Genomic DNA, 6,941 nt, shown 5'->3' on the forward strand with positions numbered 1-6,941 from the left:
TAGTGAGTGTTGCAACTGAGGACAGAAGATTTTTTACGCACTTCATCACTTGGCGGTCCCGTTCTGTGAGCTAGTGTCACCTACCACTTCACGGCTGAGCCGTTGTTTCCACTTCATAATAACAGCACATACAGTTGACCGGGGCAGCAGCAGGGCAGAAATTTGACAAACTGACTTGTTGGAAAGGTGGCATCCTATGACGGTGCTCCTTTTGAATGTCACTGAGCTCTTCAGTAAGACCATTCTAGTGCCAATGTTTGTCTACGGAGATTGCATTTTATACATCTGTCAGCAACCGGTTTTGCTGAAATAGCTGAATCCACAAATTTGAAGGTGTGTCCACATACTTTTGTATATATGGTGTATCACGATTCTATATGTATTACGATTCGATACTGTGATTTTATTGGGTTTCGATGTTCCAAACATATTGCGATTCGATGTTCCAAACATATTGCTCACTATATTTCTGCTGCAAAAGGACAAGCGAGAGCCTTTCAAAAACGAGATTTGGAGATAAAAGTGCTGGAAACACAGTCGCTCACCATTTAAAAAGAAGATGATGAACAAGTTTTAGCTCAGGTACATTCGGCAACAATAGTATAGCAATTTTCCCCTACAATTCCTCAGATACGGTTTTTTTGCCTATCTGTAAGGTCACACTATAGCTTTTTAAGTACCGCCTCGAAACCGCAATATTCAATATTTGGGATTGAATTTCACACTCGTCTTGTGGCTGTGTCAGGTTTCCCTTCTTCTTTTGTCACTAGTCTGTGTCTAGTTAATGAAATTCTACCTAGGCCGAACCTTCAACGTTTGATAGACTGTATGCCTACTTTGTATTACCAATGGTATTGTAGGGAATGGTGGGGCAGGGAAGCAAACCTGGGTCACTGGCATGAAAGGCAAACATCCAACTCATCTTACAAATAGGGTTAACTCACTTTGTGGGAATTGCAACGTGGCTCATATAGCGAGGCTCATTACACTACCCCTCCGAATGGGAAGGCACGTACCCGTGATTTGACTACTCAGCACCCTCACACATCCGGGCCTCGTGTTCTGATGGCCTCACAACCACCATGAGCAAGGAGAAGGGAAGCAAACCTGGGTCGTGAACACTTGGTGGGAATTGTAATGTGGCCCATATAGCAAAGATCGCTACAGTATGATTAATTGTATTATGCTATTCTGAATTTGAGACCACATCTAGGATAGCTTCTGGGGTTTATTGAAAGAAAGGGTCAAAATACCAAGGAGCAACCTGTTCTGTTTCGGTGCTTAGCCTGCAATTGTACTGGTGCCATGTCGGAAAACACAAATCTGGAATTCTCATCCTATGATCCATCTCAATCACTATTTTTTGAATTGTTTAAATGTCTGTACGGCAGAATATAGTAACAGACTTACCAGTGAGGCACACAGACACCAACATGCTGTCCACACGCTTTTGTTAATTAAACCTACAGCAAAATAATGGAGATAATAAAGACGACAATTCAAACAAACATAATACCGGTATACATACGTACAAGTTTTTGGATAATGACGTTGTTAATGCACTTTTAGCCTGCAATCTGCCAGTATAATGCTGTAACTGGCTATATTGAACCTGTTTTACAACTCTATGTCATACATAAACATCTGTTTTTAAAATGAAACACAAACATTTGTGTTGACAATATTAATTGAATCGAGACATTGTTAAAGACTGACTACATAAATGCTGTTATTCTTGATTTAAGCATTCATAAATAATTGACCTCCACTGACATTGAACAGAAGTAAATGAGTAAATGCAGAAACATACCTGTTAATTAACATGTTTTGCCCCGAAAAAAATGCAGTTCTTGTAACAGTCAGTCTGATGAGGATGAAAGTGAAGGTATTAAAAGTATCCCTCAACTTTTATGCAGACAGTCACCAGTGATTTGAAATTCCTTACCAGGAAAATAATGGACATCACTGCCCTCGTGTGGTCATAGCGTTCACCCCTTTAATTCGCTGCCATTAAATGAAGACTTATCTTTGGGACTTCTTTATGATACGATTAGCTTGCTATACAGTAGATAGTTACCGCAGTCACGTGTCAGTTAACCCATTCATACACGCTACCTTGCTTTAGTGCATAATTTACGGAATAGTCCAGGGATAGGTGACAATTGTTCCATTTTATGATACAAGTACCAAAGATGGTACACTAACACTAGATACCTTAAGGAACATTAGCTAAAGATTGGAGCCAATCTGGAAAGCCCGTCAGTCAACCAGGGCGGCCATCATAATAAAATGGCTGCCACCCAGATATCCTGTTAGAAAATAGGGTAAACAAAATCATTCCAAACAATATAAAAATCACTTTGTAATGTTATTTACCCACTAAACCTCACAGGTAGACAATAATTTTGATCATAAGGTACTCTTACCCTTAATAGGGGCCATATGGAGGGGTCATTTTGAACATATTCCAGCAGCTATGTAAAAAAAAGAAACTTTGTAATTCAGCCAACAAATTTCACACACAGCTAGGATATGTTTAAATATGTATTTTTGGCTATAGTGCCATCACAGATTTTGTCCATTACCTCCTGGCGGTCATTTCCAATATGGCTGCGGAAAAATAGTCTAAGAAACCCAAGATAGGTAACTGGTTGGATAGATGTCACCAGGGGTACTCTGTACTGGTCCGAGAGCAAGCAGACAACAGAGAAAGTGCCGAAGTTCACATTTATTGAGGACTTGTGGTTGGACATGGTAAAGTTGGATTTGTGTGTGGTTCTGCAACAAAGAAGATGCATTACAAGCAGGTTGCATAACACAAAAGGTAAGGTGATAAGGATTACTATTCAACCAATATATCTCAAATAGTAAAAATAAGGAAATGACATGACGTCTTAGTGTTATGACTTGACTAAAATATACATGGAAAATAGGAAATAGACTTACTCTTAACTGTAAAGAAACAGAGGAAGGGCTTGACAGGATGTAAATACAAAACAGGTGTGAATGAGCCTGTCAGGGAAGTCCTGATAATTAGTGACATTTGTGTGGCATTTGTGAAAGATGAGGGAAAAAGGAAACCGCACACTGCTCTTGATAGTATCACAATAAGATTACGTATCGGCCTCACGGCCTTTGTCAGAGCTTTGTGAAAGGTGAAATCAACTTGGTTGATCAAGTTCAACTCAGTAGAATCCTCCTTTTGAGGATCAGCCGGCAGATGTGTTGTTGCCTACCCTTACCACCTGGGGGCAACCTGTCAGGAAGTCCAGGATCCAGTTGCAGAGGGAGGTGTTTAGTCCCAGGGTCCTTAGCTTAGTGATGAGCTTTGAGGGCACTGCGGTGTTGAACGCTGAGCTGTAGTCAATGAATAGCATTCTCACATAAGTGTTCCTTTTGTCCAGGTGGGAAAGGGCAATGTGGAATGCAATAGAGATTGCATCATCTGTGGATCTGTTTGAGTGGTATGCAAATTGAAGTGGGTCTAGGGATTCTGGGATAATGGTGTTGATGTGAGCCATGACCAGCCTTCCAAAGCACTTCATGGCTACAGACGTGAGTGCTACGGGTCGGTAGTCATTTAGGCAGATTACCTTCGCGTCCTTTGGCACAGGGACTATGGTGGTCTGCTTGAAACATGTTGGTATTACAGACTCGGTCAGGGAGAGGTTGAAAATGTCAGGGAAGACAAATCAAATCAAATCCAATTGATTTATATAGCCCTTTGTACATCAGCTGATATCTCAAAGTGCTGTACAGAAACCCAGCCTAAAACCCCAAACAGCAAGCAATGCAGGTGTAGAAGCACGGTGGCTAGGAAAAACTCCCTAGAAAGGCCAAAACCTAGGAAGAAACCTAGAGAGGAACCAGGCTATGTGGGGTGGCCAGTCCTCTTCTGGCTGTGCCGGGTGGAGATTATAACAGAACATGGCCAAGATGTTCAAATGTTCATAAATGACCAGCATGGTCGAATAATAATAAGGCAGAACAGTTGAAACTGGAGCAGCAGCACGGCCAGGTGGACTGGGGACAACAAAGAGTCATCATGTCAGGTAGTCCTGGGGCATGGTCCTAGGGCTCAGGTCCTCTGAGAGAGAGAAAGAAAGAGAGAAGGAGAGAATTAGAGAACGCACACTTAGATTCACACAGGACACCGAATAGGACAGGAGAAGTACTCCAGATATAACAAACTGACCCTAGCCCCCGACACATAAACTACTGCAGCATAAATACTGGAGGCTGAGACAGGAGGGGTCAGGAGACACTGTGGCCCCATCCGAGGACACCCCCGGACAGGGCCAAACAGGAAGGATATAACCCCACCCACTTTGCCAAAGCACAGCCTCCACACCACTAGAGGGATATCTTCAACCACCAACTTACCATCCTGAGACAAGGCTGAGTATAGCCCACAAAGATCTCCGCCACGGCACAACCCAAGGGTGGGGCGCCAACCCAGAAAGGATGACCACATCAGTGAATCAATCCACTCAGGTGACGCACCCCTTCCAGGGACGGCATGAGAGAGACCCAGTAAGCCAGTGACTCAGCCCCTGTAATAGGGTTAGAGGCAGAGAATCCCAGTGGAAAGAGGGGAACCGGCCAGGCAGAGACAGCAAGGGCGGTTCGTTGCTCCAGAGCCTTTCCGTTCACCTTCCCACTCCTGGGCCAGACTACACTCAATCATATGACCCACTGAAGAGAAGAGTATTCAGTAAAGACTTAAAGGTTGAGACCGAGTTTGCGTCTCTGACATGGATAGGCAGATCAAAATTGAGCTCTATAGGAGTAAGCCCTGCCTCCAGCTGTTTGCTTAGAAATTCTAGGGACAATTAGGAGGCCTGCGTCTTGTGACCGTAGCGTACATGTAGGTATGTAGTGCAGGACCAAATCAGAGAGATAGGTAGGAGCAAGCCCATGTAATGCTTTGTAGGTTAGCAGTAAAACCTTGAAATCAGCCCTTGCTTTGACAGGAAGCCAGTGTAGAGAGGCTAGCACTGGAGTAATATGATCAAATGTTTTGGTTCTAGTCAGGATTCTAGCAGCCGTATTTAGCACTAACTGAAGTTTATTTAGTGCTTTATCCGGGTAGCCGGAAAGTAGAGCATTGCAGTAGTCTAACCTAGGAGTGACAAAAGCATGGATTAATTTTTCTGCATCATTTTTGGACAGAGAGTTTGTGATTTTTGCAATGTTACGTAGATGGAAAAAAGCTGTCCTTGAAATGGTCTTGATATGTTCTTCAAAAGAGAGATCAGGGTCCAGAGTAACGCCGAGGTCCTTCACAGTTTTATTTGAGACGACTGTACAAATATTAAGATTCATTGTCAGATTCAACAGAAGATCTCTTTGTTTCTTGGGACCTAGAACAAGCATCTCTGTTTTGTCCGAGTTTAAAAGTAGAACGTTTGCAGCCATCCACTTCCTTATATCTGAAACACATGCTTCTAGCAAGGGCAATTTTGGGGCTTCATCATGTTTCATTGAAATGTACAGCTGTGTGTCATCCGCATAGCAGTGAAAGTTAACATTATGTTTTCGAATAACATCCCCAAGAGGTAAAATATATAGTGAAAACAATAGTGGTCCTAAAACGGAACCTTGAGGAACACCGAAATTTAGTTGATTTGTCAGAGGACAAACCATTCACAGAGACAAACTGATATCTTTCCGACAGATAAGATCTAAACCAGGCCAGAACTTGTCCGTGTAGACCAATTTGGGTTTCCAATCTCTCCAAAAGAATGTGGTGATCGATGGTATCAAAAGCAGCACTAAGGTCTAGGAGCACAAGGACAGATGCAGAGCCTTGGTCCGATGCCATTAAAATGTCATTTACCACCTTCACAAGTGCCGTCTCAGTGCTATGATGGGGTCTAAAACCAGACTGAAGCATTTCGTATACATTGTTTGTCTTCAGGAAGGCAGTGAGTTGCTGCGCAACAGCCTTCTCTAAAATGTTTGAGAGGAATGGAAGATTCGATATAGGCCGATAGTTTTTTATATTTTCTGGGTCAAGGTTTGGCTTTTTCAAGAGAGGCTTTATTACTGCCACTTTTAGTGAGTTTGGTACACATCCGGTGGATAGAGAGCCGTTTATTATGTTCAACATAGGAGGGCCAAGCACAGGAAGCAGCTCTTTCAGTAGTTTAGTTGGAATAGGGTCCAGTATGCAGCTTGAAGGTTTAGAGGCCATGATTATTTTCATCATTGTGTCAAGAGATATAGTACTAAAACACTTGAGCGTCTCTCTTGATCCTAGGTCCTGGCAGAGTTGTGCAGACTCAGGACAACTGAGCTTTGAAGGAATACGCAGATTTAAAGAGGAGTCCGTAATTTGCTTTCTAATAATCATAATCTTTTCCTCAAAGAAGTTCATGAATTTATCACTGCTAAAGTGAAAGTCATCCTCTCTTGGGGAATGTGGCTTTTTAGTTAGCTTTGCGACAGTATCAAAAAGGAATTTCGGATTGTTCTTATTTTCCTCAATTAAGTTAGAAAAATAGGATGATCGAGCAGCAGTAAGGGCTCTTTGGTACTGCACGGTACTGTCTTTCCAAGCTAGTCGGAAGACTTCCAGTTTGGTGTGGCGCCATTTCCGTTCCAATTTTCTGGAAGCTTGCTTCAGAGCTCGGGTATTTTCTGTGTACCAGGGAGCTAGTTTCTTATGAGAAATGTTTTTAGTTTTTAGGGGTGCAACTGCATCTAGGGTATTGCGCAAGGTTAAATTGAGTTCCTCAGTTAGGTGGTTAACTGATTTTTGTCCTCTGGCGTCCTTGGGTAGACAGAGGGAATCTGGAAGGACATCAAGGAATCTTTGTGTTGTCTGTGAATTTATAGCACGACTTTTGATATTCCTTGGTTGGGGTCTTGAGCAGATTATTTGTTGCAATTGCAAACGTAATAAAATGGTGGTCCGATAGTCCAGGATTATGAGGAAA

The sequence above is a fragment of the Oncorhynchus kisutch genome, linkage group LG16 (assembly GCF_002021735.2).
Source record: "Oncorhynchus kisutch isolate 150728-3 linkage group LG16, Okis_V2, whole genome shotgun sequence".
In the NCBI taxonomy this organism is placed as follows: Eukaryota; Metazoa; Chordata; class Actinopteri; order Salmoniformes; family Salmonidae; genus Oncorhynchus; species Oncorhynchus kisutch.